Source organism: Cavia porcellus, unplaced genomic scaffold, assembly GCF_034190915.1.
Source record: "Cavia porcellus strain 051 isolate PalLab524CR breed Dunkin Hartley unplaced genomic scaffold, mCavPor4.1 scaffold_13, whole genome shotgun sequence".
Classification (NCBI taxonomy): Eukaryota; Metazoa; Chordata; class Mammalia; order Rodentia; family Caviidae; genus Cavia; species Cavia porcellus.
Genome location: NW_026947496.1, coordinates 53,639,854 through 53,665,799, shown reverse-complemented (window position 1 = coordinate 53,665,799; position 25,946 = coordinate 53,639,854). Strand labels below are relative to the sequence as shown.

General features: G+C 37.2%; 1 long non-coding RNA gene across 1 annotated transcript in view; it reads right to left on the bottom strand.

Moving 5' to 3' along the window:
- LOC134478423 (uncharacterized) overlaps positions 1-25,946 on the bottom strand; it is a 116,781-nt gene that overhangs the window by 21,968 nt on the left and 68,867 nt on the right. The window contains exon 2 of the long non-coding RNA XR_010051040.1: positions 24,426-24,566. This is a non-coding gene — a long non-coding RNA (uncharacterized LOC134478423). The remainder of the gene's footprint in view (positions 1-24,425; positions 24,567-25,946) is intronic.

Sequence of the window (25,946 nt, the reverse complement as noted above, 5' to 3'; positions counted from 1 at the left end):
AGAACATTACCTCTGGGATGCTTCAATCCAGTTTTGGAATGAGACTTTTACTTTTGTTGTTCTGGGGGTTCTTGGGGACCAACACAGAAGATATGGTAAAGTCTCTTGTAAGTTCTCATTTCTCCAACCCACTTGGACCTGAAAAGTGGTATCGTCTGTAAGGTATATCCTAACTCTTCATTGCCGATTTACTAACTCCCTTTGACACTCCTACCCTGAAAAAAGCAACAAATTCTTGACACACAGGCTCTCAAAAACAGCTTGAATGAATGAATGCACAAATGCAATTTCATTTTAGGAAATAGCTCCTAAAAACCTCCTGAGAGCTATGTGAGAGTCTCTGAGACCTTTGATTTGTATTGCCACCTTAGGTATCTTTTCTTGAAAAAAATTTTAAGTATCTTCTCATGAGCCTTATGTAAAGTCAGATGGCATTGGTGAGAAAGTGCTTGGAGTGATTTGACCACTGAGCATTTCTACAGGGAGTAACTGGGAAAAGCTCAGCTGTCAACTCACTCAGGGGCCCAGTGGAGGAAGTCTAACAACTGCCTGTGTTCCACAAGCTGCCCATTGTGCACGCAAGAACAAAGGTTGTAGCAGATGTTTGCACAAGAGTTGTCCAGTTGAAAAATTGGCTCCAAGTCAAATTAAAAATAGGATTTTATTAAATAGATCACACTTGTTCAGTGACAGTTCCTCACCTGTCTTTGCATCACCCAAGGTCAATGTTGCCAGCTGCTTTTTATATAGGCTACTGATTCCCATGGTATCTTTTAAAACATTAATGCCATATGCTATGTAAAATCTCATCTCAGCTAACTGACTAAGAGACCAGTGTGATGGGTCTTGGATTGGGATGGAAGCCACTGGATCTTCTCTTCCTGGGACAAGTGTGTCACCCAGATTCATGGGAGTGTACACATAAAAGAGGTCAGGCTAAAATGTGTTCAGGTTTCATCAGTTCAGCATGCATTTCCTGAGACCTGCAAGTCTGCAGGCTTAAAAGCCCCGACGATTCAGTGGTGAATCTTCCCGTGTGGTATAAGAGCAAGGTAGTCTCGCTTGGTGGAGCTTCGAATCAGGTGCTAGAGTTCATATCTCTTCCATGTCATAGAATATTTTTGATGTATGTTGAAATTTATGAATTCCTTCTGAAAACTCTGCCTTCAAATACATTAAATAGATACAGGTTATAAATAAAATCAAAGATTATGAAATTGTTATTCAGTAAATTTAAAAATTGTCATATAATAATACACATACCTCTACTAATGCACATTACATAATTTTTGTAACATATCTAGCAAGTGTCATAATTTAGAAATGATGATAAGCATACATGACATTTCAAGAAATCAGCAATAACTGTAATGTAATATAAAGTGTTTGTGATCTGTTGCTGACAAAGTCCCAGCTATTCCTTATATGATTTTGTTTTGATGCCTCCATTAGTACCAGTAGGAAATGACAGATTTCAGTTTGAGGTTAGTGAAAAAAGATGTGAATTTTTTCCCCAATTAAGTTCACAACCTGTCTCTTGAATATTTATCTTTAGATCACTTGAAGGTTCGTCAAACCAGGTTGTAGATGATGAATTTAGTAATTCTACTGTACTGCATCTCCATCTCCACTTAAAAATAAATATAAAGTATGGCAGGTTATGTGATCAAAAGGCTCAGGTTCTCCTCAATATGTACTCCATCAGGGGCAAGTCAACAAGGACATTTGGAGGAAGTACAAGGTAGGATGGGGCACAGAAAATATTAAACCAAGGGAAGAGGAAAAAGAGAGGGGAAAGTGGGTACCATATGCTTTTAGGCAGAAGAAAACATATTTTCAAACTTCAGAAATCAAAACAGAAGTATAGGCAAGATGAGAAATGTTTCTGGCTCTAGACTGGCAACTAGCAAGCAATGTGTGGTTGGGAAGAGTTAAGGGCTGAGACTAGAGTGATGATACATCAGATTTTAAGAGATAGTATTATCCTAAAAGAACAATGAGAAACCATCATTAGTTTTCAGGAAGTGTGTTAATTAAGAAGAGAATTCTGATTGCTGTGTCAGATTCAGATCAATGGCCAAAAGGACAGAGACAGAAAAGCCAGTTAGAGGCTCGTAGGTTAATGTAGCCATGGCTTTGACATGGTTGATGAAGGAGATGTGGGAATGAGCAGAAACACTGGTACAAGATGATATCATTTACCGCCATAGTGAATGCAGAAACATACATGAGTTTAGGGTGAGACAGAAATATTGAACTTGGTTTAGAACATGATGTTCATTTGGCCCTGAGAAATTCTAGTGGCTATCACAAATATGCAGTTGTTTATCTACATAGAGTCTAAAGTAAAGAAATGCAATGTGGACTATAGATAAAAAGTAAAGTAACACTTTTCTCATTGGATATTAAACTCAAAATTCTGAAATTGATGAGAATTACATGTTAAGTATATTAAAAACTACCATTTAATGAAATATAGCATGCATATTTACTTTGTGTTATGGTTTGTGTTTGGATGGCCCCTCTAAGCCTCATGCAGTCATGGAGGCAGCTGAATCTAGCATTTGTGTTTGATTTGTTGTCCAGCACTGGGATTAGTGGTGTGAGTGCTGTACCCACCCAGGGGTAGGGAGAGCTACATACAATGTAAGGGCTAGAAGAAGGTGTGCTTCCCCCATTTGCTCTTGTTACTTGCAGCTTCCATGAATAGTTGTCCTTCAGCAGAACCACCCTGTCTTGGAGCCAGCTGAGTGTGGATTGAAACCTTCAAAAACTGTAAGATAAATAAACCTTTACTTGCTTCACTTTGGGCATCAGGTATTTTGTCTCCATAAGGAGAGAAAAGTAACCAAGACTTTATGAGTACCTTCTCATACCTCAAAAATTTTTTGATCAAGGTATGTTTGTGTTATCTTTTCATAAAGGGAAATCAATACTAAGAGAATCTAAGTAATTTGTAGGTCATATAATGAGACAGAACCAGATTTTAATCCAGGCCATCTATATACTGAACCCATGCTCCTTATATTCTACTCTAGGGATTTCCTAACTAATTACCCCTCTTGGGATAACACTGTAACACTTCATTTACAGAAATGAAAATTTCAGATTTTCTTTCTCTCTCCCTAGATAAGTCAATCAATTTCTGAAAAGTTCCTGTACATTTTCACTTGAAGGCTTGGAGGATGTCTGATGAAATCTTTTTATTTATTTTGTTGCTTTGTATAGTATGTGTTCAGTACATATGTATGAAATGAGTGGAAACACAAGTTTCATCTGAGTTAGATTCATTTGAGAATGAGACTCTGCATGGAAATTTTATGAGTTAAGTATTACTATGTTAGTTGTAAGAGCTATAAATCTATAAAACAAATTCAAACGAGTGTAAGGAGGAAGCATGAAGGTTACTTTAAGAATAGAAAAAAGTTCTCTTTAGGATGGCTGAATTCAGCTACAGGTCTGGTTTGTCACTAATTTGGTCTCCTTTCCTTTACTGTGCTGAATTTGTTACAAAGTTGCCCCCAGTAGCTCTAGGCTGACATCTTCCTTCATCCATTTCCAGGAATAAGAGCTTTTTATTCCAGTCATTCCAGTATGATCCTTTGAATTGCATCTCTTTGGTCTGGCCGAAAAATATTCATATTGAGCCAATTGCTGTGGCCAAAGGAAAGACTGTGATGTCTGGTTGGGTCTGAGTCATGAGTCCACCCTTCAAGAGAGGGGTTGGAAGTTTGTGGGAAAGGATGAGGGTGCTCCCAAAACCAGATGAACTGATGTGAGGAGGGCAATGGGCCTCCTTGAAAACCCAGTGTCTGCTAATAAATAGCAAAGGGAGGAATATGCTCTGGGTGGGCAAAAACAACAGATGTCCATTACATTTGGCCACAGCAAAATAAGATTCTGGTTTGTCACAAAGAATGCAGTTTTCATATAAATATCTTTGTGTCTAGAGATAAGAATATTTTCGACAACAGTAAGTTCTATAGTTAACTATTCAATCACCTTGTGTTATTTTACAATAGTAATTTTGATTTTAATTAGACTTGACTAACCTAACTAAGATGTAAAACTTTAAGGGACACTTAATTTCAAAACCCAAAAACAACCACTAGCAATGTCATCTGGCTTACTGTCAGGAATTTCTAAAGCAATATATTCTGTGATTTAAAAAAAAAAAAATCGTCCCTGACACCAGTGTAACTTCTGTGCAAAGAATAAGAGACTAATCTTAGAGCAGAATAAGAAAATTTGTCCACATTATCTAAAACCTATTTGTTTCCTAGATCCAGATACCCCAAGTTATTACATTGAGGGATACTTTTACTGGTTTTATACTAATAAGTCTCTATATTTTAGATGGGAAAACTTGTACATTTTGGTATATCCTCATAAACACCAATGACATACACAATTATGTAAATGTAACATTTAACAAAATAAGAACAAAATTCTATCTGTTAAAGATGAACTATAGCATTCTCAAGATGTCTGAAAGTGTTAGTTTTGTCTAGAAGTAAAGCAATGGAAAGAATAACTAGCTACCTAACATAACCAGTAAGCAATTATATTATCATTAGCAGTGTATTTCTGTAGTGTCAGTATTAGAATGCCCTCACAGATATATATCTGGATATTTCTTATTGAATAAGTTTATCTCACAATAAAGCAGAGAAAATTTGATTTGGGATTTTCTTTTCTCCCTCTCCCTTTTTCTGTTTTGATATCTAGAAAGATTTGTTAAAGAAGGAACAATAAAGACATTATTTCAGAAAACTGATGAACATAGACATTTCAAGATCAAGAGAATGCAAGGTAGGATGCAGTTTATATGCATTAAATAGCTATTATGTACATGTTATTTTGCAATTAAAACAATATTTTTACTTTGAAATAATTTTAGATTTACAAAAGAGTTGCAAATACAGTACAGAGAGCTTCTGTATGGTCTTGATCCAATAGATGATCCTACATTGAATTTAGCACAGTTCTTTTTAGTGCATATCTATACATCCTTTGGTCTGCATTGTTCTCACAAAAGCAAAAGTTACTGAGAAGTAGTGAAGATTCTCAGTGGGAAAGTCTACGACATCAAATGTCATAATTTTCTTGTTCACTTTTCTCATGAATTCATCAGTTTAAAATCGGCTCTTGGCAATGTAGCACAATGGTAGAGTACTTACCTCTTTGTGCAAGGACTTGGGCTTGATCAACAGCATCAAAAAAAGAAAAAATTACATTGGGAGGCCTGGCATGTATCTCAGTGGTGGAGTGCGCACCCAATATGTGCAAGATTCTGGGTTTGATCTTTAGCAGCTGTATGTAATATTACATACAAAACATACTATAAACATTTGGGTTATTTTGCCTAAATATGTTTACCAATTGAAGTATTTTACAATTATTCATTCAGAAATTTCTCCTTCGAAATGGGAAATGCAGTTAGCTTGATAACCTATATAGATCCAAAACTAGTTAATGAAGCATCTTACTACAATACTATGAGCAAACCATTGTGTTTGATTAATTCAAACAATAGGCATTTCTTTTTCAAGATGCTGAATGAATAAACAAGCAGATTTTCAGATACTTTTGCCTTAGACCATTATTTCTTTCTTCTCATCTATGTTTTCTTTGGGGAAATTGCCTTGTCCCTATACACTTGGTGGTAGGGCCATTCTTTACACTAGGTTCCCACTGTGTAAGGGGGGGTCACCCATCTTGAAGAGCCTAGGAAGAAGTACAATTTAAGCACAAGTATTCCCAGGGCTTTGGGTCCTGAGCAGATAACAAGATGAAAAGCATGGCAGCTCCTCTGACATGCCTATTAGCTTCTGGTTCCTATTACTTAGTCCTCTTTTCCTGCCCAAGTCTAAGCCAGGTTTTGCAGCAGCCAACATTCTGTGTGTCCCTACCTCCAATTTCATTCTGATGAAACCTCTTTTACTTAGAATAGAGTTTGTTTCTGTGACTTGTGAGTTGGTGCCATAAGTAAAAAAGCAAGGTACCTCTCTAAGTATTATTTACTCCTTAGAGGCTTAGAGTTCTCTAGCAGGTGCTTCTTCCTGTTCCTATCCAATCCTTCCTTTTGTATTTGATATCAAAGCCTTAGCACCTAGTTTTTTAGTTGAACTTCTCCCCCAGATGATGCTCTCCATGCAGGCGAGTCCTTGGGCACCAGCCTGGAGCACAGGGTTGGACACAGTACAAACACACATGAGATGGCAAGGGAAGAAGTGCATGACTATGAAAAAGACTTCTCCTAATCTCTTTGTTTGGGCTGCTGTAATAAAAGACTATAACCTGGATGGTTTATAAACAATAATTATTTCCCATAGTTCTAGAGGCTGAAAATTCTGGGATCAAGATACTAGCCGATTTGAGGTCTGGGTTTACGTATCACCGTCTTCTCACAGTGTCTTCATGCACAGTCTCTCAGTGGTCTCTCAGAACGCAGGGCCTTTGGATTAAGTCATATTTTCAGCCGGTCTTTATTTTGAGATAGATTCTTATTTACTTGAGTTACTAAATTGCACAGGCTGAGCTTGAACATGTGCTACTTTTGCTTCAGCCTCCCAGATTGGATTATAGGTGTGCACCACCATGTCTAGCTTCTCTGTGATCTCTCTGCTAATCCCATTTTGAAGGCTCTAAATCCTATCCAAATGACCTCATCGTCTTCCAAAAACCTCCACCCACTTTCTAACACTATCACCTTGTTGGTTAGGATTTCAATATAAGACTTGTTGGGGAGGTACAAGTATTCAGTTCGTAGCACTCCATCAGTGTATACCTTTTACCAACATCTAAGAGAAGACATATTTTAACTTTTGTAATAGTTATTTTAACTTTTGGTTAAGTTAACTTTCTGTTCAGTTCCAAATTAGCAAAAGCAGATGCTATTGTACTAACTATTGAAGAAGAATCCTTTCAATGTGCTAGAAATATTGTGGTCTCATTGTCATAAAGGTTGGAAAGTATTTATCAACTTTAACTTCATCAAATAGGTCTATATTATTACTTGGTTCAAGATGCTTCAGAAAGAAACTATTTCCATATGCTATGTGGAATCTTTGAGATCACTCACTTGAAGAAAGACTATTCTACTTTAGAGATAAGATGAATCCAGAGTCATTGGGTTTATAACATGGGGAAAAATTACTGGGACCAAAGACATAACAATGTTGTTCAGCAAATGAGGGCGATGTTTACAACAGCCCTGGGTGTGACAGCTTTCAAACACTATGTATATTTTTAGACATATACATGTATAGTTCTGACAGCATGCCACTTAAAATTTTTGTAATGCCATGGAAATAATTTATTAGAATTCAAATATAAAATAAAACCAAGCACATGCTTCAGCCCAAAGTCCTAATCTGTCTATTGCTGACAGTTTTGTGTGTGTTTTAAGTAGAAATAAAGACATTCTAATGGAATAAACGTTTTCCTTTTGCTAACCAAGCCCTCTCAGGGTTAACAGCGTGCAAATGGAATCGTGAGGAATCTCTGCAGAGGTAACCACAAATAAGACAGCCATGGAGGAGAGGTGGGTTTCAGCTTTCCTGGTTGCCTGCCATGGAGGCTTGCTCGTGTGTGATTGATTGCCCTGGTGACTAATACCAGTTGGCAGACATTAGTAACACTTTGTCTTGCTTTTGGTACAGTTGTTAGCTTTTCTATGTTTAGCATGTTTTCATATTTTAATAAGAATTCTGAAGCTGTATATATATATATATATATATATATATATATATATTCAGCATTAGCCTGAAACTTGACACTTTTGATTCTGGGGTAATTTATAGCTTCATCTGTATTTGACATAACTACAAGATGCTTTCAACATATGGAATTATGCTTGTAAAATTTAACCTTATTACATTCCTTTTCCAGCCTCTGTACATTTTTTATGTACATTTGCTTTGCATTTTAAACATTTTGATTATACATTGTTACTGGTGTTGGCATGATTTTTCAGGCGAGATGGAGGATGGGAGAAAATCAGGGGATATGAAGAGTTGGTGGTTTTTTATGTTTTGTTTTGTTTTTTGACAATTGACCAGGAGGCTCCATTTCATTTTTGAACCGAGATGGATGAGGTACCAGGCTGAAATCCTTTGTGATTTTGCCAACAGCAGGAGTACCGGGAATGTTTTTTACCCCTGCCCTGAAGTATCCAATGAGGTGTTGGAAACATGTGGGCCCTTCCAGTATTTCGCATGGTGCACTTGCTCCCTTGTGGGAGTTGGAACACAGCCACCAGGCAAACCATGTGAAAGGCATGAGCCTCGACAATGGTGTGATGGAAATTTAAATAGGCGAGGACCTGTGCCAAGTTTGCACAGTATTGTTTTAGGCTGACTTTAGCTCAAGCCAATGAGTGGCCTGGGTTTCATACTTTAGGGCAGAAGTTGCAAATGGCTTAGGGTTGTTTTCAAAGTCCTGGGAGTTTCCAGATACTCAATAGAGCTACCCCGTCTTCATTGGAGGACAGTTGTAACTGACTGGCTTGACCTAGGAAATCCCCTAGGAAAGAAGTCTCTGGATAGTTTTAATTTAAATGATGAACTACAACTAAAGTTGACCAGATAACACCCCATTCTGTATTTGCTTATTTCCCTTTATTGCAACAGAGAAGCACATTTTAAGTGTTTTATTACGTTCTTTCTACTGAGTTCAGTTAACATTGCCTCAGGCCCATGAGGAGAGACAACTTGGAGGTTTTTCTTAAACAAAAGAGAGGAGCGATTGCTCCTGAAGCAGGTTTCCCAAGGTCACGGCCACTTCTAATTACAATTCTAATGAAACATAAGGAGATCTTCCCAGGAGATCATTACTTGGTAATTTTTCAACAATAGCTATACTATCTCCTTCCCTATTTGAAAAATACAGAAAAATGGCCCATCAGTGGCCCTACCATAGATTTCATTTTCATACGCGGTATTTCTGAATCCCTGATTAGTTCTCTGACAAGCAGCACATTTATATACAGTATGAAATATGAGCATTATCTGTGCCTTGGTCTTAATTTAAAATTTGCATTATACACTATTTATGTAGACCTTTCCTGCAACCTTTCAAGTACTCAAAGAAATGATTCTCCATTAAAAGAGTTTATCTTGAAATATCTATCTGAGCATTGTAAATAGCATGTTATAGATCACACGTTTATTTGGACAAGTGAAATACAACATCAAAAGCTATTGCTGAAAAACTAGGCTGATGTGGGCATTAAAAATATAGCACCATATATCTTGGGCAAGAAAGTTCTTCGGATCCCACGTGCTATGATGGGGAATATTTAGACTCTAGCAAAGACTACATGTTTCTTGATTCATCTCACAGCACAAGTCTACTTCATTTGCAAAGTGATAACCTATTACCATAACTAAACCGCCTATTGCATGGAGGCTCAGAAATAAAATAAAAAGATTAGCCAGTTATCTTATTTACATATATTGAATTGCAGTAATACAGCCCGATCTCTGCCTCTCATTTGATTCTAATTAAAGCGTAGCAGAGAAACTGCAATCCACACAAGAGCTTATTTTAATAGTCAGAGCTGGCAAAGTCCCAATATCACAATGTAGCAATTAACAGCACGGCTGTATTTGCTATTCATGGTTTGATGTAAAAACTTGTTTATTAAGATGGGCTGGAGGCGCTGGTGTGCAATAGACCTGCATGTAATTAGATTCCAATTATTTGTCTGTTTCTGATATTGTAAACTGGCACTTAGCACATCAGTTAAATTGACACACGGCGCTGCATGGTTTACTCGGTAATTAAAACATGTTCTGTTAATTAGATGATGACCACTTTATTTCAGGGCTCTTGTGTTTGGGTTTTCTAGTGTGCTCTGTTTGTATCATGAGCCACCAGACGCTCCTCTAATGAGTCCTTGTTTTGTTTCAATTACCACCTGCTGTTCAAAAGCAAAGCTTGTTTTAACTAAACAAAATTAATGCTTGTCTCTTCCTTTGTAAGAACTTAAACGTTAGACAAATTAATACGCTTATTATCGAAGTGCTAAGCTCTGGTTTTAAAGACTGCTAAGGCAATTAGAAGAAAGTTATAAAATGTTGTAGAGTGTGGCATAAATATTGTTTAGCGTATTAAGAGGCATTACAAACAATGAAATATTTGCTGGAGTTGAAAGGGAACATAGGGACTAAGACTGCCCACCCCAAAATTAAATTAGCTCTTGCAATTTGCAAAGGGATCCAGAAACTAAAAAAAACTGGGGACTTTCTAGGAGAAGGGTTCCGATGAAGTTGAGCTTGAAGATGTGTGGCATGACCATAAATAAACCTATGAATGAAACTGGAACAACTGGGATGTTTTTTAAAACTATGCACTTGCTGCATATTCTCTTACACGAGCAATGTTGTTTCTAAGCTAAAGAAACAGCAACAGCTGTCTCTAAAATCTTTTGATTACAAACACTCACAGCAATGCCATTCCCTATTTCATGAGGATTAGGGCCGTCCTGTTAATGAAGTTTCTTATTCCGCAGCCACCTACATATCTAAGATTCTCTCATGAAAACACCAGAACACGATTCCTTTTTACAGTTCCACAGCCCTTCCAGTTTTAAGTTTCTCATTGTACACCGTGACCCCATGACCACTCCTCTGGGCCAGAGTTGAGAACTATCCTCATTCAAGGGTAAGGAGCAAAGGATGACTACTTATTTCCCAGAATATCTTCATGACTGGATTTGGAGAACTCATTAACCAGGATAATAAAGTGAGGTCAGGCAAGTAAGCCACTAGCCCATGTCGAAGAAGCTGTTTTACCTACATATAGGGATTCTTCTCTTTTTCTTTCTGTCTCTTCTTTCTCTTCCTTCCTTCCTTAACTTCCTTCCTTCCTTCCTTCCTTCCTTCCTTCCTTCCTTTCTTTCTTCCTTCCTTTCTCTCTCTCTCTCTCTCTCTCTCTCTCTCTCTCTTTCTTTCTTTCTTTCTTTCTTTCTTTCTTTCTTTCTTTCTTTCTCTTCCTCTTCTTTTTTTTCTTCTGGTACTGGGCTTGAGTTTGCCAGGCAGGCACTGTGCCTCTGAGCTATACCCCCAGACTAAGGAATTCCAGATTGGAGTGAAAAAACTCTCAGCTCATTCTCTCCCACTGAGACAAAACCAACCAGTTCAGTAGCTAAGAATTTGTCCTAGTCTTGTGCAACGTGACTTCGGGGTTGTTGTGACTTACTCCTCTACAAATTTCAATTCAGAATCATTCAGGATTCAATTCAATGTGCATTAAAGTTGACATGTGCCACTTTAAAAAAATGTCCTAACAAATTTTGAATGGTGTATGCATGATTCTTAGGAAGTCTTTTGATTCCAAGGTAAAACATGTTCTCCTGTAGTGATGATGGCTTTATTCTTACAGTTATTTGTCTGGGGTCTGAAATTCCATTTTTTCCTGCATTTTCAGTGGTAGTAATGGCACAACGTGGATCATGGATCTGAATTTATGGACATCTGTGCCTAAGACCACAGTCCAACCCAGGCAGGTGATATGCCTATGTACAAAAACTAAATGCACTTCCTTTGAAACTTTAATTGAAAAAATTCACCATAGCTGATTTCTATACCTTAGGGGTACATTTCCAAAGCAATGGGCGGCAAGTGAGCTGCAAGACTTCTATTGATATTAATGGCAGTCGTGGAGCTAAATCACTGAGCACCACTTGGCAAACTTACTCCTTAACGCTGCAGTTGCCTTAAATTAATATTTTACAAAGACCTAAAGTAATTAGACTGTGTCTTACTAAATGCTCCATTTACTCATTAGATATTTGAAAATGCATCTTTTGCTGCAGGCCTATTGGGGCACATTAACTACTCTAAAATATATAAATGACTTCAGTGGGACCTTTTTAAAAATGCCTGTGCAGGGGAAAGCCATGGGCTCCTCACTAGTGACCAATTAACACGGGCCCATTAAGGTACACACTGTGGGACTCAAGGGATATGGCGTGATTATGGCTACCCAGATCCAGGAAGTAATGAGTTATTTTCAACCATGTCTAATGTACGTATTTTAAATGTAAGCTTTCATTTATATCCTCGTGGTGTTTTTGGTCTGGCAGAGTGTATTTCCTTTTGTCTGATTTTCCTCTGGTTTTTCCTCCATGCCCAATACTCTAGGGGAAGTTGATTTCTCTCCCAGCTTCCGAGTGAGAAGAGCAAGTTAAGCGTACTGGTTTTGGCTATATCCTGATTGGTTCAAAGATATGCCTATCAACCAAGATCGGCCAGTGCCTGGAATCAAGGATGTTTATTCTGTAATTGAAGGAAGAGAGATTTTCTGCTGGATGGGGCCGTGGGTGGGGGGAACACCAAATTGCTGGAAGCCAATTTTGATAACCTCTTTTGAGCAAAAAGCTAACACAGAGGAAGCAGAAAATCTTGGTCATATTATCTGTGACTCCTAACAAGCCTTATGTGATCTCAGTGCTATTTTAGGGTCTCTACCTCAGATCAAAACTTCAGAACAGACAGAGGTTCTCTTAGGTAAACTTGCCTAACAAGAGGATGGAGCTTTTTAAAAACTAGAGTTGAACTGGGCATGGTAGTGAGGTTTTTTTTTTTTTTTTAAAAGCCTAGCAATTCATTTCAGAGTTTACTGTGTTTCCATGTGTATAGTATCTTATAGTTGCCCCATCTTTTGTGGAGGAGATACGTTTTAAGACATTTATGGATGCTTGAAACTGCAGACAGTATTGGACCATATATATGCTATATTTTTCCTATAGATAAATATCTATGATAAAGTTAAGCTTATAAATCAGGCAAGTAAGTGATTAATAACAATAGATAATAAAATAGAGTGATTATTATATTACTGTAATAAACCTGTGTATATGTGGTCTCTTTCTCTCCTAATGCCTATTGGACTTTTCATTCTTTCCATTTAAAGAAAGCACTTTATCACCTGTAATCCCATCACTCTGTGAGGCTAGGGCCAGAGGACTGCAAGTTGGAGATCAGCCTGGACAACTTATCAACTTAGTGAGACCTTGTCTTAAAAAGTTAAAAGAAAGAACTGGGGTTGTAGCCCAGTGTGATGGCCCTGGATCCAATTCCCAGTATCACAATGCCAAGGGGAGAAATATAACTTTACTTTGGCATATTTTTAATTAGCAAATCAATACTTTTATACTTTGGGTTCATTATTAAATAAAATGAGGATTACTTAAATACAAGCCCTGCAAGAACATGACAGCCAACCTGATAATTAATATAGCTACTAAAAGACTAACAGGTGTGTAAGATATACAGCATGGATACACAGGACAAAGGGATAATTCACACCCCAGGCAGGACGGTGGGTATATCAGTCAGGGTTTTACTAGAGATACAGATGTAACACAAGATATACAAATGTATAAGAAATTATAAGATTGGCTCAGGATGGTTAGCCACAGAGTTGGATAAGGAAGCATGTAGAGGAGGGTGCCTGCACACTGGAGACTGAAGGATTCAGTCCAAGGTCTGGAGTTAACTGCAGTGTCCTGTGCAGGAGGCCAATGCGTCTGCAACAGAAAGCTGACATGTCTATGCTGGAAGGTTGAAGGATCCAAAATGGAAGATGAAGGGTCTGCACTAGAAACCAGGAGATGACGTCCAAGCTGAAGGCAAAGACTGGAGCTTCTCTGAAGAATGGAAGTCCATCCATCCTTCTTCATTTTCTTTTATACCATTCAGGTGATGAGCCTTTCTAGGGTTGGTCCTCTACATCCTCGGGTGTAGAATTACTGAGCTGATTTAGTTAAACTTCTAAACTTCTCAAATTAGCTCAATTAACCAACCACTGCAGTCCACCTCTTGTCAATTTGGCAACCAAACACATTTCTTTAAATTAGTCTCTAGTGGCAGATTTGTGAAAATTTAATGTGTTTTAGTCTATTCAGATCTACATAAATATAACAGTTACGTATATATAATTCTTATTGTACTCATTTATGCAACAATAACAAAATATTCAAAAGGTGATCAAAATTCAAAGTTAAAACCACATTACTTTGACTAATTAACCTGATTGTAAATATTTATCTAAAAACTGCATTAAAAACACATTCCTGCATTACAATCACAATCCTCGCTCCATTAAATTTTAACAACTGGCAATGGCAAGACTAAAAGACAGGAATCCCTTGTAATTTGAATGCATTCTTATCTTCGGGCGAAAGGCTTCTGTTCATATTTTCATTCTCCTGTTCTTCTCAACCACCATGTTCTCCTCTGTTTCATCCTTGGAATCCCCAGATCCATTGGAGTCTCTCCTCTGGCCAAATGCTTCAAATCACCTTGCTGGCTTTTCACTCTTAATTTCCAACATAGATCTGGCCAAAAGCTCAGAACAGTAACCATGTCACCATCCAAACAATAGACTGCACTGAGATTTTTCTGCCACCCAGGCAATATCTCTAAACACAAGCAAAATGCAGACCAATTTACTGCCAAAGCACAATATACTACCTGGCATCCACCAGCCAGTGCAGTCTTTCTCAATAGAAGTCTCCCGAGCTTCCTCTTAACCAGTAGCATTTCCATCAGTTCTCTGATTTTCCAGGCTTTGACCAGTGTTCAATATAGTTTACATCATACAGGGACTGCCTTTAGGCCAATTGCTCAAAATCTTTCCAAATTAATTTCCAAGGCTCTTAAGCCACATGGCCAGGCAACGTCACAGCAATGACCTCACTCTCCTGGTACCAATTTTGATGTAGTCAGGGTTTGCAAGGAAAAAATTTAATACAGAACATATAATTTATAGCATTATTTTATAACTGTGACTAAAGATTGTATTGCCTAGTAACAGTGTCCCAGTTTGTACCAGTACACCCTATACTGTTTTTTAACAATGAAATCAACTAACAATGCATTTTTCAAACTCTATACCTGCCATTAAGAGACGTGTGACTGTTGTAGTTAGGTTTTGCAAGGGAAAGGAATGAATACATGACATGTAATTTATTGAATTATGTTATAATATTCACCCAAAGAGTTAAATGCAAAACCGTGTGAGAAATCTCCACACAGCAGAGACCCAAAGAATCCAGTTGAGGGCCTGGAGCCCATGGTAATGTCCTGCATGAACCCAGCTGAAGGCCTAGAGTCCACAACAATGTTTCATGCTAGTCTGTACCAAGGATCTGCACTGGGAAGGCCCAAAGCACCAGTAGGATGAAGGATCTGTACCAGCAGGCTGAGGGATCTGCGCTGGAGCCAGGAAGCAATGCCCAAAGTAAGGACCAGAGCTCCCCTGAAAAGTACCACAGCAATCTTCAGTGACAAGATCCTGAGCTCTTCTGACAATAAAAACAACGGAATTCATATAAGGAAAGCCAGCTTGACAAGCTCCTCCGGTAGGACCAATTGAACCACCTCTTCTTCTCTAGTTCTCCTTTTTCTGTTTTTGGCAACAATGCTTATTGCTGGGCTTTCCACACCCAGCAATACACTGATTTAGTTCAGCTGGGTGTTCTATAGTGACCACCAGTTGTCAATCCACCACAGTGGAATAGTGCAATATTTCTACAAGTTGTTCAGGAAGACACACAATTTAAAACTGATGTTTAATTTTGAGATTTTCATTTAACTTTTCTCACCACAGATTATTGTAAGTAATTGAGACAATGAACCAAACTCAAGGTAGAGATTATTAATTTAGATATAATTTTTCTACCTATATAATCTCACATTGAAGGACTTGCAGCAAGAAAACAAGGCTATGGCTCATATTGCACTTGAAGGAGGATATGGTTTTAAGCTCAGATTACTGATACAGACACAGAGTCTAAGACTGTTACACACTTTTCCAACTCCTCTCCAATGCTCATAAGACATCTTTGTCATCCAATCTATATGAAAATATGGTGATAGCACGAGGATAAGAAAAGCAGAGGAAAATTAAACTAAACTTAAAAAACATTCTTTTATACTTTGGAAAGCTGCATAGTTATTATTTTGAAAAGATCAATGAAAAGCATGGGCTTTGGAGCTGGATTGGGAGTTCACATCCAGGCTTTACTTCCGGTTGTGTGACCTTGGGTATGCAGATTTACATTTCTGGAACCTAGTTCATCGTGTAGAAAGTATTAATAGGTTGAATTATAGCAAGTGGCTTGGCATTCACCCACATGTGAAGAAAGAGCAATCTTGTATAGCTCCAACTGGTATTTACATAATTGCTGTAACCAAGTACCACAATGAGGGAGCTTAAAATAGCTGACATATATTCTCTCGTATTTCTCAAGTTTAGATGTTCAAAAATCAGGATGTACACTAGGACGTTATTGCTCTTAACTGCTCCAGGGAAGAATGCTTCCTCGTTTCATTTTAGTGCTGGCAATCTTTTTGTTCTTTGGTCTGTTAGCTACATCACTGCAATCTCTGTGTCTAGCTAGCTTCATGTGGCATCTCACAGTGTAGGTGTCCATACATCTGAGTTTCTCTTTGTAAGGATGTCACTCACTGGACTTAGGGTTCACCCTAATCCAACTTGATGACCTCTACAAAGATCCTGCTCCAGAAAAAGGTCATGTCCAAGTTACTGAATTTTAGCAATTGAAGTTATTTTTTGACCTTTTATTTTCCTTGAATCCCCTCAGTACATCTGGAGTACTCATATTTTTAGTTATCTGCACAGTTTTTTTGGTCTCAGGTAAAGTTACTTGTTCTCTTCATTGTGTTTATAACCATGTCCTCTACATCACTGTAATGGAATCTCCGAATTTTATGTTTATTTTTATCTTTTACTGCCACTGTATCAAATTTTCCTAAAAATATGTTTCTGAGAATCATAACACCCCAGAAAAAGTTTCTCCTAAAAAGGAGTACATTTAAAAAATTGTGAAATGTATATATCTCCCTGTAGGAATTTTGCACTGTATATGCTAAAAGCTATAAGAAGCACTCCAGGAGAGAAACCCATTTAACTTGGTCGAATCTAATATCTGACTGTGGCTTATTTAGTAGTTATACTAGCTGACGTTTTTTGAATTACATTTAGAAAATCTTCAACATATTTCTTCAAATGTTTTTCTTCTCTATTCTCTATTTTCCTTATAGGACTCTAATAATACAATTAGACCTTCTGGCATTATCTCACAGATAATTGATGTTTTTGTATACATTTAACTTATCAACCTCTCTCTGCCCACCCCAACTGTACTTAGAGCACATTTGATTATCCTCCATTTACTAATTCTTTATTCTTTGGTGGCCAATTTGCTGCCAAAACTGTCACTGTCTTGTGGAAAACAAAAATGGAAAGTTCTATTCCAAGGTGCCAGCCAAGATGGGGCCCTCAAGATATTCTGTTTTAAAGATGATTGGTATTTGCAGGGTGAAAGACTTGGTTCCTTTCACCAGCTGGACACTTGCTTGTGCATCACCCTTGTTCATCTCTCTTTACATTCTTTTCAACATGAGAAAACATATTGGTTAAAGAGAAGGCAGCAAATAACCAGTCTATGTTGCTATACTTGACATGACAGTATTGTGAATATTTTGGGTGTGTCAGATGGGCCAGGATTGCGCTACCCTGGGGAGGTGGTTGGGGATGGAACATAGTGGAAACTAAGGCATCCAAAGACCTTAAGCCACTCTTAAGAAGTTTGAGAGAGGAGAGCACCTGCAGTGTTTGCTGAAGAACTCATACATGAGCCCGAATGTGGTATGAAGGGACAAGATGGGGCACACTTGCAATAATGATGGTACTGCTTCAGAACTGTACCATACTGTCAGGGTTCGCAATGCTTCATAACCAGTCAAATGAAACTTTCTGTCTGCAATAATGAGATATAAGCCCGGACTTGTGTCTATCATGCTTTCTTCTCCATTCTAACTTAGTGCGTTTCCAAAAATACAGCAAGTACTCAATGAATGTTTTAATGAATATATATATATATATATATATATATATATATATATAAATTTTTTTTTTCATTCTGGGGATTGAACTCATGATTGTGTGCTTGCAAGGCAGGTACTTATGGCACTGAGCTAAATCCCCAGCAATGAATATATTTTTAATAAATGAACAAATAAGTGAGAATATCCACAATTCTCCATATACATGTGGTGACTTTAGGAACTTTAGGAGGGACTTCAGGAAGACTTAGTTTAATAATCTTCCCTCTAGCACTCAAAATCTCCCACTATATATTTAATCATTCATTGGCTTAATTACTCTTATTCCTTTAGCATATTAGAATGGTAAAAAAGGAGGGAGAATTCCCTTTTCCTTATTGTTGTTTTATTCAAAGGATTGATGAAATGACTGGCAAAACAAACAGTAGAATGAATAATTTTACTGGGTGCCAAACTCAGAGTATGAGGGGGAGAGGGATAGAAAGCTACGGTAACGGTAAATGTGATGCATATTTTGGTAGCATGTGTGAAACTGAGGTGGGAGAGAGCTTTTACATTAAAATGATTCTTGAAAACACAGCGTGAAGCTATTCTGAAAGACCATTCTTAGAAAAAAAAAAATCCCAAAACTTCTGTGAGTAGTGAATATATATCTTTAAGCAGGTACTTTCCCTCAAATCTTTTGAAAATTGTAACATTTTCAAAATTAATTTTATGTCAAATATAAAGAGGGAAATAATTCCTTATTTATAGGATTGCAAACTAAGGAATTAATTGAGCACCAAATATTTTTAAAAAAACTAGCTAAAAAGACAGTTAGGGGCTGCCTAAATGAGGGTTCCAACAGGAATTACTGACTGCTTAAGGAGATATAGTGAATATTATCTATGGAGAAATAGATTTTGTTTCTTTTTTTAACAAAAAGTTAATATGCAAAATGAAACATATTTAAACTAGTGAGTTCCTTTGCCTAATAACGGAATTTTGGTATTTGTTTGCTCAGAATATTTTAGACTTGGAGCTCTTCCTTCTCCACGTTTCTCCCAAGGACACCAAATGAAGAAGGTGCCGGTTGAAACATGATGCTCTCACTGTCTTAGGACTATCAGAATGAACTGGGTTTAGAGCACTTGGAAAAGAGAGGGCAGCTGGCCTCGCTCAGGGTTGCTGTCTGTTCTGACATGGAAAGTGAAGCTAGTCTTTGAATGTCTGTGCAGAGAAAAACAGAGGCATTAGATTCTGACCCTGGAATTTATGTAACAAACACCTTCCTATTCATGGAAGCCACTGTCACAGGAGCCTACCCTACCATCTAGCTCTTTGCTTCCCTAACTACTGTCATCTAATTAAGCTGCATCCCACCTACACATAGCCACCCTCATCCCCGCTCATCAAAAAGTGGGATCAGGCAGGAGGACAAGTCACAGCACTGCACTTCTAGTCAAAGGTAAGTGAAAGAAAGTTCTTTGAGGTTTTGCTTGATAGTCCTTAGATGCCTACTGAAAAAACTTCAGGCAACTCTGGGACTTCAGGAACACCTATTTTAATAACCACATTTCCTAAAAACGTGTGCTCTGACATCAACAAGGTGTTGTTTCACCACTCAGGAAGTTATTCCAAAAAAGAATGTACAAGTGGCAATTTCTACAGTAATAGATTTTGATGAATATTTTTTCCCAAGATGTTCTGCTGATGCTTGACATTGTGATGAATCATGCCAGATTACATCAATCATGTTGTGTCATTTAAAAAACAACAACCCCCAAACCACAGCGTGGTTGTTAAAGATGGAGTCGTAATGGGCTACAGTTAGGAGGTATCCATTTTTAGAAAGAAAATAATACTGCAAATACTTAATAATTGGTGCCTAAATGCCAAACTGAAAATTCTTCTAAATGCTGTTTGAAAGGCAGACATTAGAGAAGAGTTTCACAATTTAATTTTTAGCATAATACATATACTAAGGAAAAGTATAATCTTAAAATATTTTAAAGCATATTTATTATAAATCCACAAACTGTGATTGATCAAGACCATTCTCAAAAGATGGCTCAATTCTTCCAATTTGAACACAATTCTTAGCTTAGCATACAAGTGAGGTATAAAGAAACCTTCTCAGGTAGACATAAGCGTGTACCAAATACTGATTCATTTGAAGCAGATACAGCTAAAGCAGAGGAGGAAGGAACTATTCTAATAATTTCTATATACCCAAAAGCTTCTTTGGGAAGTTCATGTTACCATAACACATTTTGGGACTGTTTCTATAGGATCAATGGGTGTTTCTGCTTGTCTTTCTTTCAGTTGTTATTCAAGTCATTTTCTTCTTTTCTTGACTGGAACAGAAATAGAATGACATCTACTGCATATTTATTAAGATACAAAAAATGCCTCCTTTGACTTTTCATCTCCAAAAACATAATTCTCAAATTGTTTTAGCCCTAGAACTCTCTTGGAATAAAGTTTTATTATATAAAGTAGATTATTACTATACAGTCAAAGCAGATTAAGTTTAACATGACTGATTGACTACATTGATTAGCATCACTGGGGACATAAATATTGTCTTGTTTTAAAAATTTTAGTCTGTGAAAAGTTTTGAAAGTTTTATGAGTTAGCTTTCTGTTACTATTACAAACATTGAGACCAATAAGCTTATGAAGACGAAAGGTTTATTTTGGCTCACTCTTTTGTAGGTTTCATCTACCACTACATTGGCCTTATAGCTTTTAGGTCAGTGGTGAGGTAACTCATCATGGTGGCAACGTGAGACAAACTGTTCACCTCAAGGTTAGGACACAAAAAACAGGGAGACTAAGGGCTGAGTTCCAAATTTCTTCTTCAGTATAGAATCTGTTGTTAGTCTGTTTGGTTTCAAATTCTCACACGAATTACTACTTATAGATATTTGGCATCTCTCTCAAAGCCTCAGTTCTTCATCTGTAAAGTGGGAATATCACTAAGATATGCCAGCCACAGCTACTGTGAGGGCTGAAGGACGTAGCACATGGAGGCATTTCACACAGAGGCCTCTTTCTCAGCAAGTACCAATTGCAGTGAACACTCTGAGAACATGATAGTCTAAGGGAGTTTCTGAATGGCATGCTAAGTTTCTCAAAATTTAAGAATATAAGTAAATATTTTTCTAATGCTTAAAAATATTAACTAATATTAATCAGTTTTTATTGCAGAATCAAAACATATAAATAAGAATTAGTAATCTTATTCGCTACTTGCAGACATATTAGGTAGCAAGACAGTGCAGTTTGGCTGCAAGCCATGTTTAAGAACACCTCTGATTCTTCACACTTTTACCTTTAAGCACTAGGAAATATTTACTCTGCAAAAGAGTTTTTCTTTGTTATTTATCTCTTGCATCTTTGACCTTTGGATATTGGCTGGTACCTTTTGGATAAACTGGCCTGAAAATGAAAGTTGGGGGAACTAGAAATTCTTGAGGGGGAATTGTGGTCTTGGGCTTTTATAAAACTTTTCAAAGAAACTCACCAATTATTTACCACCTGTTCTTGGCGGCTTGCTTCATAAAACCTGGAGTATGCTAGGAGGATTGAGGCTCCTCATTTGCAAAGAGCTGCTTCTACTACCTAAGTTTTGTAACATGTGAGAGCAAGTCACATGGGAGGGAAAGAGAATGTGGACTGCTTTGATGACAGTTGGCCATCGCCAAGGAAACTGCTCCCTTGGTAACCATGGTCAGTACATCTGTCTAGTTGCATTTCTAAGACTCACACAGTCACTGGCATGGCAAATGTATTTTAAAACACAAACACATAGGAAAGAATGATTGAAACAGATAAAAAATAATGGAATTGATAAGGAATTCTTTGTTTTTATGGCAAAAGTTGTTAGGATGGAATTACAATGCTCAGTAGAACATCTCTAGGGATGATGACTCATAAATAGAAACCACAATGCCCCCAGTTTAGGCCAGCCTGTAAAACAAAACAAATGTAAACCAGATAATCATTGAGTTTGCTATTCACAATACACATGGATTTTAAGACTTTGTAAAAATGTTTGTAAGGGGCTTGTTTCAAACATTAAGCACCCCCAAGTAAGTTAAGCTAAACTTTACATAAATTTATCTACTTTAGAGATACAGACAAGAGTAGGAGAGATAATATTGAAACCCAGCTTGGGAAAGGGTAGAATATTAAGATCTATCAGAGACTAAGAAAAGCAACTTTCAAATAAAAATATGAGATGCTAGCAAAACATCTTTTTAAAAGAACATTTGATTGATTTACTGTAGACTGTAGTATGCTACCCAGGGAATGCCTACATTGTCTTATTACTGACTTTGAAAGGTTAGAAGGAGTTAAACTTTGACTTTAAAAGGTTTGAAAAAGAGGGACAAAGATTTTAATATATATTACCTACACAAATTTCATGGAAAGTTTGTGGTTTCTATAAAAATAAAATATAAATTATAATTAATGCAGTAAATCAAGTTTCACTGGAATTAGAACTCGGAGAGTTTATATCAGGAAGGAGAGTGTTCTTTCCAAATAAACATCTGTATGAATATAGAAGACTAATGAAAGAAAAGATATGTAGTATGATTTATATTGTATTCCAAAAGCAGCAGAAAGGATTAGACAATTGAGACAAGCTGTTGGGTTATGTTTTCAGATATACCTTAAATAATATATAGCATTTTTACAAATTCTCTGTGTGTTTTTTCATCTATCTTAACATAGAGCATCATAATATGCTTGCAGCGGTTGTGACAGAATTATCAGCACCTGTGCTTGCTCATGAAAATTGCTACAGTTGAGCAGTTTGGAAGAAAGTCCTAGAAATAATAGCAGAGCATTCTTTTAAGGATTCTAATGTTCAGGATGGCACAGAGGACAGGAGCATGTGGACAAACACAAACATCAACAACTGTGTCAAAAATGAATTCAGAAGGGTTGGACTATAAATGTGCAGAAATTTTGGGAACACTTTAACCAATTTATTTTACTTATGTTTTACTTTTTATGTTTGCACAAGTGTGAAATATGATAAAAAATATGTGTCTAAGTCTAAAACTGTTCTTTTGGTAAGTATAGAATAAAAATTTTAGGTGATAAGAAAGCATTACATTATAGCTTAAGCGGCACGCTTTTTCTTTCTGCGTGGTAAATTTTAAAAAATGGTGTGCCATGCAATTTACCGTATCTTAGATGCAGTGAAACACGGGACTATGTTTAGAGATCATCTTTTATTACCTCAGAAATGACGTAAAAGGGGAGCAAGGAAAGCTGAGATAGAATAACTAACTATGGCACACCCACCATCTCTTCTCCTGTTCCAAAATTGGAAGCACTGATAATGGAAGGTATTCAATGAGTTACTGACTAGTCAAGATAAAAGGACGAAGTTGGTAAGCAATTCTTTAAGGCAGAGCATACTATGATTAAATAAACTATTCAATCAATTTCATAGATGACCTTGGTGTTTAATCTTAGTCTGCCTCTGTCACTTAATCTGAAATCCAATTTAATGTTTGCTTTGTACAACAAAGAGCAAGGCAGGTTCACACTACATATTTTCTCAAAGGAAAAACTTAAATGAAAGGAGAAAAACTTTCCCAAATATTAAGGTTGATGTAGATGCATTAGGTATAGAAACACTAAATTTGGCAGTTCTATAGAGCAAGTTGATTTTTTCTCAGATAAATTATTCTTCGAGCAAATCTTCAATGTCAAGCATAAAATGGTACTTTTTCAATACTGCCAGACAGTTATTGTACACATTCTCTTTCGACTGATTCATCTATCAGGGTCTTTTTGTGCTTGTTGATTGAACAGTCAGTCCTACATGCATCCTATTTTCCTGATCTGTTTGACAGAATCTTAGGGAAACATTCAGGGAGAGCACCTTGCTTCCAATGTGACATCACTCTGCTTGAGATTCTGTGGCAATTCAGCAAGAGATAATACCAATTCCAACTTTATCGTGTAACTTCCATTTTGTGGAAAGCTATTTTCATGTTGGCACATTAACTAGCACAATATGAAAATGAAAAATCCTAAAAGGAATATAACAATCTGTATCCCCTCCAGCTGATTCTTCAAAGTTCATTTTCAAAATGCACTTGTTTTGAGATTCACTGGGGTAGGAAAACTGTATTTACCAAGCTGTGTAGCACATTCTTAGACAGACACAATAACACTAAATCAGTTCTCTAATGCTGGCACTTGCCTTACTGGAGAGTTTGGTTGTGTGGACTCTTCTCCTATCTCTACTGGTAATTTTTGAAGTATCCAGTGACTGCTGATAAATTTTACTTACTCTATCTAACTGCAAGATTAAAAAAAGAACTAAGGTATGTTAGGTATATGCATTGACAGCCCCACAATGAATGTAATCATTATGTAGTAAAAACACATACTAATAAAAATAAAAATTAAAAAACTACAGGTAGAACCAGGAAACTCACACTTTCCAGCCACCCTTGTAATCCTGTACAGTCATTTGACAATATTCTGGCCAATAGGATGTGGGAAGAAGTGATGTACCTCTTGCAGTCCTTACCATTTCCTTTCTTTGCTTACTGGATGGCACATCTAGAGCGACTTCTGGGGTTCAATGGAGGGATGTACAGCAGAAGGAAGAATCGTGGGTCCACATGTGACTGCAGAGCAGAGTGAGTGTTCAGTCCAATCCCAACAGGTACTAAGAAAGGAATGTTAAGTTTTGCTTTGTTGAACTGATAAACTACTGGAACTGTTTGTTTTAGCAACCAGGGTTACTTAACCTGATTAGTAATAATAGTAGAGTAGAGAAGCCCCCAACTACATTCCTTAGGACCTCCAACAAGGGCATAGAGACAATGCCTTTGTGACATATGAAAATATAACTTAAGGGTATCTGGGTATTTAGTTCCTCATTTTAGATGCAGTTTTGACTGCTATGTTCCAAGCACTGGGATAAGAAGCTACAACAATGAACTCAGTAAACACAATTGTTTCTCTCATAAAGTCTAAGAGAGAGATGTTATCCAACAGATCCATGTATAAATGTGAAACCCTAATGATGACCATTCCAGTGACACAGAGGATTATGGTCTTGTCAGACAGAAGCACCCATAAAGGAGGAGTCTACACTGAGGGAAGCAGATAGGCACTTACCACGTGGATGTCCGATGGTGAAAGATAAAATGACAGAGGGTCAGGATGGGTGGAGGAAAGACAGATGAGGGAAATTGGGTAAGATGATGCTAGATGGGAATGGGAGTAGGATTGCAGGGACCAAACTTGGTAAGTGCAAATATTTTGCTCTTCTTAAAACATTAAAGAGTCAGATTTGTCTCTTTACCTTTGAAAAATAGTGCTTTGGCTGGACTATAGGAGAGTGGATTGGATTTAGGTCCACTAAGAGAATATGTGATGATGTGAAAGTCGGATGACAAGATAGTTGTAGCCCAAGAAAACCTAAAAACAGTTCAGCACTGGAAAAAAATTTTGGAATTTGGCTAATCAATATTTTGATAAACTTTAGTAAGTTTTAATTTTGTGTTATTTTCTTTTACAACATGAATTACTGAGTAGTTCAATCAGATAAATTTGATGCAGGAGACACTGACCTTAGTATACCAAGGACATCCAAACTGAATGAAACTAACCACAACATGAAGCTGATTTAAGGGAGATTTTGTTATCTGTCATCCTAGCACCCAAGCCCCTTTGGCAACCTACAAGTCTCTCATCCTAGCCATCACCTAGGAGACTCTCCATCAGAGGTGCTGGGATTCCCCGACTCTCATTACCGGCAGTATACTATGGTGTCTTGATTTCTTCATAGAATTTATGAAAGATAATGCCTGCAACACACATGGAAAAGACCTTCCCTCAATTTCATCTGTTTAATATCTTGCTTTTCCCAAATTTTTGGTACTGATGGCCCTATTTCAAACTGTTTCCCAATTCTCAAGAGAATTATATGTTGATGTCTTGAATATTTTATACATTGTTTTTCTCACTGTAAACAGAAACCCTGCTACAGAGAGCTTCATTTATTTCTTTTTTCCACATATTTTTATTGGTTCATTTTGGC